This window comes from Fundulus heteroclitus, chromosome 21 (genome assembly GCF_011125445.2).
Source record: "Fundulus heteroclitus isolate FHET01 chromosome 21, MU-UCD_Fhet_4.1, whole genome shotgun sequence".
Classification (NCBI taxonomy): Eukaryota; Metazoa; Chordata; class Actinopteri; order Cyprinodontiformes; family Fundulidae; genus Fundulus; species Fundulus heteroclitus.
The window spans coordinates 7,455,616-7,469,360 of NC_046381.1; the positions used below are offsets into that span (position 1 = coordinate 7,455,616).

General features: G+C 48.1%; 1 protein-coding gene across 1 annotated transcript in view; it reads right to left on the reverse strand.

The window, feature by feature from the left end:
• The window catches only part of LOC105932924 (protein disulfide-isomerase TMX3), a 77,824-nt gene that overhangs the window by 46,594 nt on the left and 17,485 nt on the right, over positions 1-13,745 (reverse strand). The gene's annotated exons all lie outside the window — the stretch shown is intronic.

The window sequence follows — 13,745 nt, forward strand, 5'->3', positions numbered from 1 at the left end:
GTTCTGTGACGACCTTCGGTGTTTGTTAGAGAACATCAACAGCATCACAAAGACCAAGGAACGCCGAGTACAGCTCAGGGAGACAGATGAGACGTTTAAAGCGGGGTTGTGTTATAAAACGAGCTTTGAAGATGTCGCACAGCCTTGTTCAGTTTAAACGTCTAAAAATGGAAAGCGTATGGCAGGCCTGGAAACCTACCAGTCGCCTCCCCTCCTACAGCGACAGGCCGGGCGAGGAGAGCCCGCTATGCCGTGGAGGGGTTCAGATCAAAGCGTGTGCACGTGTTAGAATGGACCAATCAGAGTCCAGACCTGAATCCAACCGAGAATCTGTGGCTAAACTCCAACATCAAAGTTCAGTGATGAGCAATCTGTGCAATATCGTGAGTTTAAGCTAAAAGTAGCATGTCTGCGTTCCCAATGCAAACCCTGACCACCCTTCCAGCTCCACCCGTGCAGAAAAACATGCTTCCGAAAAGAAATATTGCTTCAAAACTGTATTTTTTTCTTCCCCTTAACAACTTTGTGCTACTTTGCAACGATATGTCATGTAAAATCTCAATGAAACACAGCGATGAGCCCTCTGTGTAATATCATGAGTTTAAGCTAAAAGGACCATCTCTGCATGTTTTTATGCAGCTTTGTCTTTCCTCGTCTTCCTTTTCCGACTTGCATTTAGAGAGCAACAAATCAAGAGTGATTTGGTCATCTCAGAGGTCCTTTTCTATTCACTCCAGCCATAATGCGTTCTCTTTTACGCTCTCCATGTTTTGGCTATACATGCACCTGAGACCTAACCTGACCCTAGCCAGATGACTTTCGCTCCGCCTAGCTCCACTCACATCCATCTGGAACAGATCCATAGGAATGGCGTTTCAGAAGGCTGGGCCTTATCAAAAATCCTTGCATATGATTGGATAATCCACTTGTCTGTCATCTTTATCAATGTGCTATTTCAACCACTCACACCGAAGCTAACCTGTGACGCTGATGAGAGCGACGCAGGAAAAAAACTAAACTTTTTTTTTTTATGTGTTTGCGGCTCTAGTGGCACGCGTTTTATTGACAGTGAGCTGACAGACAGGAAGAGGGGGGAAGACAAAGCACGGCGGGTCGGAGTCGATCCCGAGCCGACCACGTTGAGGACTAAAGGCCTCCTAACATGGTTCACGCTAACCGTTCCGCCACGGGCGCGCCCCGGAAAACAAAACTTGCCAAATCCGGTCGGGAGAAGGGCGAAAACATGGTTTCCACCAACAAAAGCCTTCAGAGCCGTTCTCTGATGTTCTTTTAATGAAACAATATCAGATAGATTGGACAACACGAAAGAAATAGCAGCATCAATGTTAACGCTTGCTTCCTCGATGCGAGCCGCCATTGCTATCAAAACAGTCTCACGTCATGGTCTCTTCTCCACTACGTCACATCTATGAAACTCCAGCCCTGCGTCCTGATTAGCTAGACAATAAAATTGGTTGGAGAAATCACTCTCTATGGGAGAGGTCCCAGATGGATGTGAGTGAAGCTAGGCGGAACGACATCCATCTGGCTAGAGTCAGGTTACCTGAGGCGCTGCAGTACTGAAGTTAAACAGTGGATGGCGCTGGAGATTAAAACCTGCCTTTATTCAACAAGTGGAAGCAGAAGAAGCGTCTAATTAGGGAGTGCATTCGTGAAACATTTCCGACTACTAAGAATAGCCTCATAAGTGTAGCTTTTTAGCCGTTCTTGCAGGATTCCCTCTTTGTTTTTATCCATATGTCCAGATGCTGTTATAAAAAAAAAAGGATGCACTTTCAGAATCCCTCCACGATCATCTTGTGTGGTGAGTGCCAAACTGTTGTGCCCGACAGGCCAAAAGGCTCGGCCACGCCCCCCAAACAGCTGGGGGCGGCTGCCCCGCGCATCGACCAGCAGTGACCATAAATCACGTTTGCCTCGTCTTTTTACATTAAACGTGCATCTTTAAGATGAAGTGACCTATCCGTCACCTGGGGTGTCCACCTGGGGTTCCAGAGGTGGCCAATGCAAACCCTGACCGCCCTTCCAGCTCCACCCGAGCAGCAAAACATGGTTCTGCAAGGAAATATTGCTTCAAAACTTTGTATTTTTTTTCTTCCCCCTAACAACTTTGTGCTACTTTGCAATAATCCATCCATCAATTTTCTGACCCGCTTAATCTGTCATGGGGTGGCGGGGGTTGCTGGTGCCTATCTCCAGCATTCACTGGGTGAGAGGCGGGGTTCACCCTGGACAGGTCACCAGTCTGTCGCAGGGACTTTGCTATAATATGTCTTATAAAATCTCAATGAAATACAGTAAGCCTTGTGGTTGTGACATGGCAAAATGTACCAGAATTTAAAAATAATAAAAAAAAAAAAAAAAGGAAAGAGAACATAACCATAATATCTTTTCCAGGCAAACATCTGGAGGTTACACAACAGTCTCAGTGAGGCTTCTCACAAAAGCTGAGAAAAGCTACAGGATGCTCATAATTACTGTCAGACGTAGCCGGGACCCTTATTATGACATGTTAATAAGTTGTCCCGACCTTTCCGCTACCATTTAAGTAATTACACGAACACTGATGACTTTTAACACGGTTCTCGTGCGGCGGGGGCCATCGGAGGAGCCGGGAGCACGACGCCGAACATGACAACTTAAAACCCTCGAACACGCTTTTTAAAATCTGCAAGGTCGTGCCTCACGGTTGCGTTAGAATGCATTCTTCCCAGAACCTCGCTGCTGCGCGAAGCCAACACAGCCTCGCTGCAAAAGCCTGCTGAGTCAGCCGGTCTGGTAGATATTCCAAAGACTTCTTCCCACAGATGTCTTGGCTTTATAGACAGCGTGCAGCTGCCCAACTTTTTCCCCAGAAGCAACAGAGCGAGGTGGAATTGCGAGGGGAGGGGCGGGGGGTGAGGGGGTGCTTTCTTTTTAAGGTTGCACAGTCTGATGAAGCTCTTGTACGCCGACTCAACTTGCTTCACCTTGAATCAAATTAGAGGTGCTCTCTTCTCGGGGCGCGAGCCTCAGAAATTTCATGCTGCCCTGCAGGAGCCCGTCAGCCAAGAGTTCACACAGTGGGGAGACGACATGGAGAGATGAGGGGCAGGAAGGGGAATAAAAAACAGACGGTGGGTGGAGAGGGGATGATCCGGCGTCAGAGTTTGGAGCCGAGGTAGGAGGGAGCTCCGACACATTTCGATGGGTGAAGGTTAACGGCGGAGGAGACCTGGAAGCGCATGCGAATAGAAAGACGCGGGTGGAGAGGAGCAGAGGAGTGACGGGGTCTTCGTCAAAGAGAGAGAAGGATGATGGGGATTGTCATGGTTGAGTTTTGGTTGGGCTTTGTTTTTCTGTTATTTTCATTTTTTCATCTTTTTTGAGTTAGGTTTAATTTTATTTGTTTTCAGTCATCAGTTATTTTCTGTCAATTTTTCACCTCACCTCCTCAGCAGTCAGTCACACCTGTTATCATTTGCTGGTTAATTAGTCAAACCCTGGTTTCACCTGTTAGTTCTCTATTTAAACCTCCCTCTGTCTTCAGTTCAGCACTGGGCCGTCATCATCCCACACCTCTCCATGCCAGTCCCCGGTTTGCCTTGGAAGCTTTGTTTTGCTCCTTTTGTTAAGGTTAGTCCTGTCAGTCACTCTAAAGACTGTTTGTTCTCTGTTTGTTCCTGGAGAGGTTCTGCTCTGTGCCCTGGTGTCTCTCAAGTTCTGCTAACCTGACTAGCCGCCCTGGTGAAGCTCAGCTCTGTGTCCTGGTGTCTCTCAAGTTCTGCTAACCTGACTAGCCGCCCTGGTGAAGCTCAGCTCTGTGTCCTGGTGTCTCTCAAGTTCTGCTAACCTGACTAGCCGCCCTGGTGAAGCTCAGCTCTGTGCCCTGGTGTCTCTCAAGTTCTGCTAACCTGACTAGCCGCCCTGGTGAAGCTCAGCTCTGTGCCCTGGTGTCTCCAAATGAACTGCTAACCTGAGTGCTATGAGGCCTGCTAGCCGAGCAGCACCTAGCAAGTGTGGACTCTCTGTCTCCGGGCCGTCAGCTCCTGTCATCACATTCATCCCTGACCTTCTGCAGTCCTGAACCTCCGGTCTTCATCACTCACCACCCAGCATACTTCCTTCAATAAAAACTCAAACTTTTAGTCCCGTGTGTGCGTCCTGAGTTCATCGGTAAACAAAACCTTGACAGTACGGCCCAGTCAAAAGGTGAACTCAGGCGCCATGCGGGGCTTACCTGCAGGAGTTGACGACCCGGACATCCTCGCATATGTAGAGATGTGCGAACGCCAGATGAGGGAGAGGTACACCAAGATGGCTTCTGCCCGGGACCCTGCGCCACCGATCCGGGTCGACTCCACTTCCCCCGTGGTTCACGTGGGCGTTGATGCAGCTACCCCGGAGGCCAGGGAGAGAAGCCGCTCAGCCTCTCGTCGTCTCGGTCATCACCTCCATGACTCGCAGCTGGCCCCTCGAGTGAGGCTCATCGTTCCACCTAGCAGAGCCCCACGCATCAAGGAGAGCCAGCTGTGGGAGTTCTACTACGGTGACCGAGACGACCTTCTGCCCTGCTGGCCAGCTGCCACCCCTGAGATTGCCCCAGATTCCTCATCTGTCCCCTCCCGGCGAAGACAGCAGAACCACCGGCGCGGAGGGTCTGTCAAGGCTCAAGAGGAGGATCCGCCTCCAACCCCGGCGCCGCTCTCTGAAGCCTGTAGCCCGGCGCCGCTCTCTGAAGCCTGTAGCCCGGCGTCGCTGCCCTCCGAAGCCTGTTGCCCGTCACTGCCTGAAGTAGCCGAGGAGATGGTTCCGCCTCCACCAGTAAACTCCGCTCTGCCGACCACTGAAGGCTCCGCTCTGCTGGCCGCCAAGAAAATGGCTCCGCCGGCCGACGAGGATGAGCCCAAGGTCTCCGAGGGAGCCGCTTTGCCGCTGTCCAAGTCCCGTGAGGAGGTCCAGGAGGACCTGCCTCCGCCCAAGCCTCGTGAGGAGGTCCAGGAGGACCTGCCTCCGCCCAAGCCTCGTGAGGAGGTCCAGGAGGACCTGCCTCCGCCCAAGCCTCGTGAGGAGGTCCAGGAGGACCTGCCTCCGCCCAAGCCTTGTGAGGAGGTCCAGGAGGACCTGCCTCCGCCCAAGCCTCGTGAGGAGGTCCAGGAGGACCTGCCTCCGCCCAAGCCTCGTGAGGAGGTCCAGGAGGACCTGCCTCCGCCCAAGCCTCGTGAGGAGGTCCAGGAGGACCCGCCTCTGGCCTCGGTTTCCACCGAGACCTGTAGCTTGGCACCGCCTCCAACTGATCTGTTTGGCCGGAGCCGCAGACTGCGGACTCCGAGCCGCTCGACTCTGCCTCGTCGGGGCCGTCCACCACGGCGCCCGCCTCTGACTTCTCTGTTTGGCCGGAGCCGCAGACTGCGGTCTCCGGGCTGCTTGACTTTGCCTCGTCGGGGCCGCCCTCCTCGAGGGTTTAGTCGGGCGATGCTGCTCCGCCGCCTGCCTCGTCCAGGACGACCTCCACGAAGACTTTTTCTTTTTCGCTTAGCAGCCGTTTATGCATGAGCCCTTAAGGCCAGTGCCTTCTGTTGTTTTTTGGGCTCGATTTCAGTTTTTGATTTACTTAGGATTTTTGGGGTTTTAGAGTTATTTAGGGGTTCTTGTTTTCTTAGAGTTCTTAGTCTCTGTTTTGCTTTTGTTTTTCCTGCTCCGTTTTAGGATTCTAGATTTAGCCTTAGTTTCCAAGCTTTGCTTTGCTTCCTCATTTATAACCTTAGTTCTCTGGTTTTCTCGTTAGTGTACTTATTCATGTTCTAGTTTTCTTGTTTTGCCTTAATTTCTAGTTTAGCTTTAGTCTCATAGTTCTGCTTAGTATTTTGTTTTGATTTAGTAGTTTTTTGCTATAGTTTTTCTTTGTGGTGTTATCCCTACCCTAGTTCTTCAGGTTTTGTTCTATAGGTTAGTTCATGCCTGGTTTTCTAGTTTTTGGTTTAGATCTTTAGTTTCCCAGCGCTCTTTAGGTCCCAGCGCTTCTTAGTTTTGTTTTGGCCCCCTAGCTCTTAGTCCCCTGGCGTGTTTGACGCCCTCCATTCTCCGGAATTTAGATGCCCTTAGTTCCTGGTATTTTTGTTTCCTGGCGTGTTAGGACGCCCTCTGACCCCTGTAGATTTCGTGTTTTTCTGGCGTATTAGGATGCCCTTTGTTCCTGGTTTCCTGGTGTTTAGATTTCTAGCGTTACATTTAGTGTTCCCGGCGTGTTTAGACACGCTCTGTTTTTGGTTCCCCGGCGTGTTAGGACGCCCTCTGTTTTCGGTTCCCCGGCGTGTTAGGACGCCCTCTGTTCTCGGATCCCCGGCGTGTTAGGACGCCCTTTGTTCTCGGTTCCCCGGCGTGTTAGGACGCCCTCTGTTTTCGGTTCCCCGGCGTGTTAGGACGCCCTCTGTTTTCGGTTCCCCGGCGTGTTAGGACGCCCTCTGTTTTCGGTTCCCCGGCGTGTTAGGACGCTCTTTGTTCTCGGTTCCCCGGCGTGTTAGGACGCCCTCTGTTCTCGGTTCCCCGGCGTGTAAGTACGCCCTCCGTTCTTGTTCCTAGGCGTTTTAGATGTTCCTGCTTCCCTCACATTCCGACGTTCTCTTCCCCAAGCCCCGGCGTTTACCTCACGCCCCGGCGGGTTTCTCTCTGGCGTGGTTGTGCGCTCGTTCCTTCCCTTTGGCGTTAAGTACGCCCGTTCCTTCCCTTTGGCGTTAAGTACGCCCGTTCCTTCCCTTTGGCGTTAAGTACGCCCGTTCCTTCCCTTTGGCGTTAAGTACGCCCGTTCCTTCCCTTTGGCGTTAAGTACGCCCGTTCCTTCCCTTTGGCGCTGTCGTGCGCCCGTTCCTTCCCTTTGGCGCTGTCGTGCGCCCGTTCCTTCCCTTTGGCGCTGTCGTGCGCCCGTTCCTTCCCTCTGGCGCTGTCGTGCGCCCGTTCTTCCCTCTGGCGCTGTCGTACGCCCGTTCTTCCCTCTGGCGCTGTCGTACGCCCGTTCTTCCCTCTGGCGTTGTCGTACGCCCGTTCTTCCCTCTGGCGTTGTCGTACGCCCGTTCTTCCCTCTGGCGTTGTCGTACGCCCGTTCTTCCCTCTGGCGTTGTCGTACGCCCGTTCTTCCCTCTGGCGTTGTCGTACGCCCGTTCTTCCCTCTGGCGTTGTCGTACGCCCGTTCTTCCCTCTGGCGTTGTCGTACGCCCGTTCTTCCCTCTGGCGTTGTCGTACGCCTGTTCTTCCTCTGGCGTTGTCGTACGCCTGTTCTTCCCTCTGGCGTTGTCGTACGCCTGTTCTTCCCTCTGGCGTTGTCGTACGCCTGTTCTTCCCTCTGGCGTTGTCGTACGCCTGTTCTTCCCTCTGGCGTTGTCGTACGCCTGTTCTTCCCTCTGGCGTTGTTCGCCTGTTCTGCCTTGTGGCGATGTTCGCCTGTTCTGCCCGTTTTTGCCTTGTGGCGATGTTCGCCTGTCAGCGTCGGTTAGATGCCCTTTGTTGGCCTACCAGGGGCTGTTAGTAACCCCTTTAGTCCGCTTTTGTTTTTCCTTGTTTCAGATCGCCCTGAGTGGGTAGTTTTTTGTTTTTGGCCCACCATCCGTACCACCCTCCACCCACCCTGCTTTGATCTGTTTGGTTTGACCCTAGCCCGCCATCCGTACCACCCTCCTCCCACCCTGTTTCGGTCACCTTGTAGTTTGTTTTGTTTTTTGGTATGTTAGGCCGTCCGGAGACCGGCCTTGAGGGGGGGGTAGTGTCATGGTTGAGTTTTGGTTGGGCTTTGTTTTTCTGTTATTTTCATTTTTTCATCTTTTTTGAGTTAGGTTTAATTTTATTTGTTTTCAGTCATCAGTTATTTTCTGTCAATTTTTCACCTCACCTCCTCAGCAGTCAGTCACACCTGTTATCATTTGCTGGTTAATTAGTCAAACCCTGGTTTCACCTGTTAGTTCTCTATTTAAACCTCCCTCTGTCTTCAGTTCAGCACTGGGCCGTCATCATCCCACACCTCTCCATGCCAGTCCCCGGTTTGCCTTGGAAGCTTTGTTTTGCTCCTTTTGTTAAGGTTAGTCCTGTCAGTCACTCTAAAGACTGTTTGTTCTCTGTTTGTTCCTGGAGAGGTTCTGCTCTGTGCCCTGGTGTCTCTCAAGTTCTGCTAACCTGACTAGCCGCCCTGGTGAAGCTCAGCTCTGTGTCCTGGTGTCTCTCAAGTTCTGCTAACCTGACTAGCCGCCCTGGTGAAGCTCAGCTCTGTGCCCTGGTGTCTCTCAAGTTCTGCTAACCTGACTAGCCGCCCTGGTGAAGCTCAGCTCTGTGTCCTGGTGTCTCTCAAGTTCTGCTAACCTGACTAGCCGCCCTGGTGAAGCTCAGCTCTGTGCCCTGGTGTCTCTCAAGTTCTGCTAACCTGACTAGCCGCCCTGGTGAAGCTCAGCTCTGTGCCCTGGTGTCTCCAAATGAACTGCTAACCTGAGTGCTATGAGGCCTGCTAGCCGAGCAGCACCTAGCAAGTGTGGACTCTCTGTCTCCGGGCCGTCAGCTCCTGTCATCACATTCATCCCTGACCTTCTGCAGTCCTGAACCTCCGGTCTTCATCACTCACCACCCAGCATACTTCCTTCAATAAAAACTCAAACTTTTAGTCCCGTGTGTGCGTCCTGAGTTCATCGGTAAACAAAACCTTGACAGGGATAAAGATGAAGACGCCTGAGCATAATGTGTAAGAAGGTTGCACATAAAAGGCGCGCATATCTTGATTTCTTGCTTTACAGAGAAAAACTAATAAAAGATACGGTGACAAGCCTTCAAAAGCGCCAGGAAAGATGTTACAACGAGAGCAGGCGATCAGATCTGACGCTCAAGCGTTTGATGGACAAGGAGACACGCCGAGACTAAAACGTGACACAAACTATTAGTGGGATTAGCCCCAGATTTCTGATTTGTGCTTTGGATGGACTAAACAGTCGTACCTTCCCAAGATGGGCTCATTTCATCCTACGGTCAGAATAAAAAGAAACTACAACCTCTGTTAGTTAAAAGATATAAATGAACATGTTTCCTGGTCTTTACCAGCTTCTGAAATTTCAATCTAACACTACGTGTTTTACAAACAGTGACCATAAATCACGTTTGCCTCGTCTTGCCTAGTCACCTAATATGACTTCACAAATTTCTACACCAGTAGCTGACTAGTTACATACAAAGGTTTCCCTATAAGCAAATAACAAGACCATGTGACCAGACGTACGTAAACAACGAGAGGAAATTTTCTTTTAAGAGTTACTTAAAAGAAAGTTAAGTAACCCTGACCCTGTGGATCGGCTTGGTCGCGGTACAGATGGCACAACGACATTAATGTCTGCTGATCACGCCCGGCTCCACAAAGGACTAAGTAAACACTGTCAGGACGAATTCTTAGCGTTTATTATTGAATTTGATGATGAATATATACTATTTTAAAAAATTTTATGGTAATTGTATGTGACTAGGTCCCTTTAAACAAAAATTGTTGGATACAATCCCCAAAAATACTACAATTTAAGTGGGTGTACTTTTTTTTTGCCACAAATCAGAACCGAACAGGGGGGAAAAAACAGCTGATCAAAACAAATGTTTCATAAATCCATTGAACCTAAAGTTTATCTCATTGTGTCCTATAACAGCACGAAAGCTAAATTTTTGATAAAATGACTGATGAGAATAAAAATGTGAGGAAGAGGATGTGTTTGAAACATCAAGTTTTGTCACATCTTCAAGGAAAGTGTGTTGCCTTTGGTGTGTTGTGAATAGAGCTCGTATATTGGGATCAGTGGTGTGCAATTCATCATGTTTCTTTTTTTCCCCTCATATTAAAAGGATCATTCGTCCATGTCCAAAGACTCTGACAGCCTGGTTTGTTGTGTATGCTCTCTTGTAAATACTTGATGCATTTAGAGTAATTAAACCAAATCCTTAAATGTATCCCACACACAGCCATGGACCCGTAAATACTGCAGAACCACAAATTTCAGCAGACTCTAAAGTCATCACCTGAAATTCTTACCATAGCAAAAGGGTCAGAAGATGTAAAATTAAAATACACAAGTAGAACTGCACAATACTGCAATGACCACTCTTTACTCACCTGTCATTAAGTCGGTTCCAACACTAAACTGAACCTGACTTTTAGCCTTTTGGGAACTAAATTATTCATGTCAAGCGTGTTCATCTACAGCAGTAGGAGGCAAAATATATTAAAAACGTGCAAAACGTGAATTTATGACTCGATATAGCATAAACAGTGTGGAGAGAAGGAATTGACGGATTCCTAATACACTGGGAGGATGTGACTGATAAAAATCCAAAAGGCCAAATTTATTGGCACCCCTTACGATTCTAAAAAAAAAAATAACTGCAACTGAACCCTTCTTTTCCAATTTCCTAAAGCTTAACAGAAATTCAAATTAACCATCTTTGCCTTCCTGTTTTCCTGGGATATAAACTTGACTCAGAGGCCCATCTGTGTTCGCCACTCTCCAAAAATGACAAACGTGACCGTGCTAAATATCAAAGCCAGAATGGCGTTTTTCATGCCGTTCCCCTTTCACTGAGAAGCCCAGATGCTGTCCGTAACGTCAAAGACAAAAAGACCGAGCCATTCAAGTCAGGCAGAAGAGGAAAGAGGTGCCAATAAATGTGGAGGGTGCTATATATGTTAGAACCACTGAGTTGCATAAAGGTTTGCACTCGCTTGTCATTTGTAGGGAATTGAGTGGAAGAAAACACGGATATGTTTAAAAAAATTACACTTTTACAGTAAAAGTGGCATATTAACATTGTTGTTTACATAGGACTGACTCATTCCCATTATACCTAATTTTCAACCACAGAACCTGATGCAAAAGGTAAAAATGTCACCAGTGTTTACTTTTTCCTTCAGCATGTTGGCCCTACTCAGATAATCAGAGCGCTGAACACTGCCCGTTTGTGGCCTAGCCGAGCAGCATCGCCGTGTTATCACTTATTTAAGAGCTTTTATGACTTGTTATACAGCCCCTACTTTAAATGAACCAAATCAGCAGATGCAAACAGGTTCGGCCTCACAGCAGGCGCATTTATGAACATTTCCCTAAAAAGGTGCAACACGGTCAAACCATTAACCACTCATGCAGATTAACGGAAAAGCCTCGCCGGGAGTCGTAAAAAGGCTCAATTAGGACTGAAATACACAATTCCTGCGCATTTTTTCGTCTAAATTCCCAGACAAGAATTTCAGTCCTTTATATCTCTTACGAATTTATCGTAGATATTTCCACATTTCTACTATTGGCAGGCTTTACAGATGGAAACTAGAAAACCCAACAGACAGGCAGGTTGAAGGGAAGGACCCAGAAAGAAAGAAGGACCCAAGGAAGAAGTATTTAGTACACAAGGAAGGAAGGACACACAGAAGACAGGACAGAAGAGAAGAAAGGTGCCAGAAATAATTATTTTGTATAAGTATTTAAAATCTTTTGGGGGGTTTTGCCTTAAAGGGGCATATTGTAAGTTCCAGAATTTTTGCAGACATGCGCCCCCCTCTGGTGACAAGTTGAAATGACATCCGTGTTGGATACGGAGCGTGGGAGAAGTGGAAAAGCAGCTGCTCCTGCTGCGACCACACATGTCTTTTGTTTAGAGGCATGATGTCTTCTGAGGTAAGAAAATGATAAATGTTGAAGTTAGCCCATGCATTGATTGTAACACCGCCTCAACAAAGTAGCCAGGCGAACGAGAGCGCCGACCAAAGAATGAAACCCAGATCACTCTCTCATGAATCGACTAATGGAGTCTATAGAGGCAACTGCGATAAATGGAGGAAAACTCATTCTACACGTTGGGCAATTGTAAGGGCATGTATGGGAAGAAAATAGATAATGATTAACCTTTAAATTTGCAAAGTGCTCCTTGATAACTCTCTAATTACTTAAAGAAGGAAGGAAGGAAGGAAGGCAAGGAAGCGATGGATGGATGGATGCTTTAAAGGAAACAGACCGAAGAAAGGATTCCAGGAAGGAAAGAGGGACAAAGGAAGGACAGACACAAGAAAGTAAAAAAAGACAGATGGAAATACTTAAGAACAGAAGGACATGAGGAAAGGGCATAGGAAGGAAGGAAGGAAGAAACAAAAGAAAAGAAGGTAAAACATTTAGGAATAAATGAAGGAATTATACTCTTGCTTTTATTTTCCACACTAATCCAAAACTGGAAAGTTCCATTTTCAGAACTGTTCTGGACAGAGAAGGAATCTGGGCAACGTATCTCATGTTGGTGAAAGAAGCAGTGACAGAAAACGCTTTTATCCTTTTACAGCTAATGCTTTTCTGCCTTCCCACAAAAAAGCAGACCACGTCGGTCAACGTCTTCATCCACAGACACATAATGATCCGCAGTGCTGTCAGCCTGAAGCGGAGTAACAGCTCAGACCAGCGCAGCAGCACGGCACCGAGGATTTCAGCTATTAAATATGCATGAGGCTCTGTGCCGGACTATATTTTAATGGCGTTCTTCAAAAGCGGGAGGCTGCTGTTTTGGGAAGTGCGCTGCAACGGCAATCAAAGCTAAAACAACAGTGTGTCAGATATCACGTTACACAAAGCGAGGGCTGGTTTTATTTTTTCGGCCAGCGCGTCTCTGCTCAGCGGGAACTCTCCTTTAAAAACAACACAGACCTGAACAGTAAGATCAGCGAGGGTGCAGCGGTGAATTCCTAATAAGCATTTTGAATCTGAACTAACTCACAAACGGAAAAAAAAATATAACAATACGACTGCCAGGGGAAGGCACTGTTTGCATATTCTGGGAAGGGCCAGCCTATAAAAGCAAGCAGATAAACAATGCAACTCGTAAAGAAATGCACATGAGAGCCTTGCACTATGGTGCCTTGCACAAGGGTTCATATCCCTTTAACATCTTTGTCTTTTATCAGCATTCAAAGCAGATCTGTGTGATAGAAAGTCATTTGTCAAGTAAGCAAATGATAATCAACTAAATGCATCCCTACAGTATGACGCAAAGGATTGTGGGATTCCTTATAGCGCCTTACCGCCAGAAAGAGACATTGCAAGGTTCCTATACTAAAGTAGCTATAAGAGGAAGCTTACAGGCTCCTTTCCTACCTCCTTCCTTACTGACTGCACTTTTCAAACCGCACTCATCGCGGCGACCGCAGACGCACTTCCCCTGTGGCTAAAGAGTAATTACCCAAAAGGCCTATTTGGATGGAGCCTATGCCTAAAAGTCTACTTTTGGGCATTCGCCGTGCCCCTTTCTTCTGCAAGGACTTCCAGTGATGACTCTTTTGCAGCCTTTAGCAGGCTTTGCTACATGATTGCCATGTATTCAAATTTTACGTATATTCCATTTAACGCCCAGCTTCCCCGTCCATGCCGAAGTCAAGCGTCCCCACGGCATGATCCTGTAACCACCGTGTTTCATAGGGAGGAGCTTTATGTTCTTTCCGTGTCGTATTTTTCAAGCCGTTCAGCTTTCTTTGTTCTCTATTAAGTTTTTGTTTGTTGTTGTTTTTTTTAACAATTACGTCACAGTATTTTGCTGCAGAGCTGCTAAACAAGGTCGTAGACTTCCAGCCCACTAATTTGGCAACCTCGCCGTTTTTTTTTTTTATTTCTCCGACTTGTTTGTGGTCCAAGTTGAAGGATGCCGGGGCTACAAGTGGAAAAGTGAAAATGTTGCTGGGCGTATTAACCCACACAATTCATTACGCC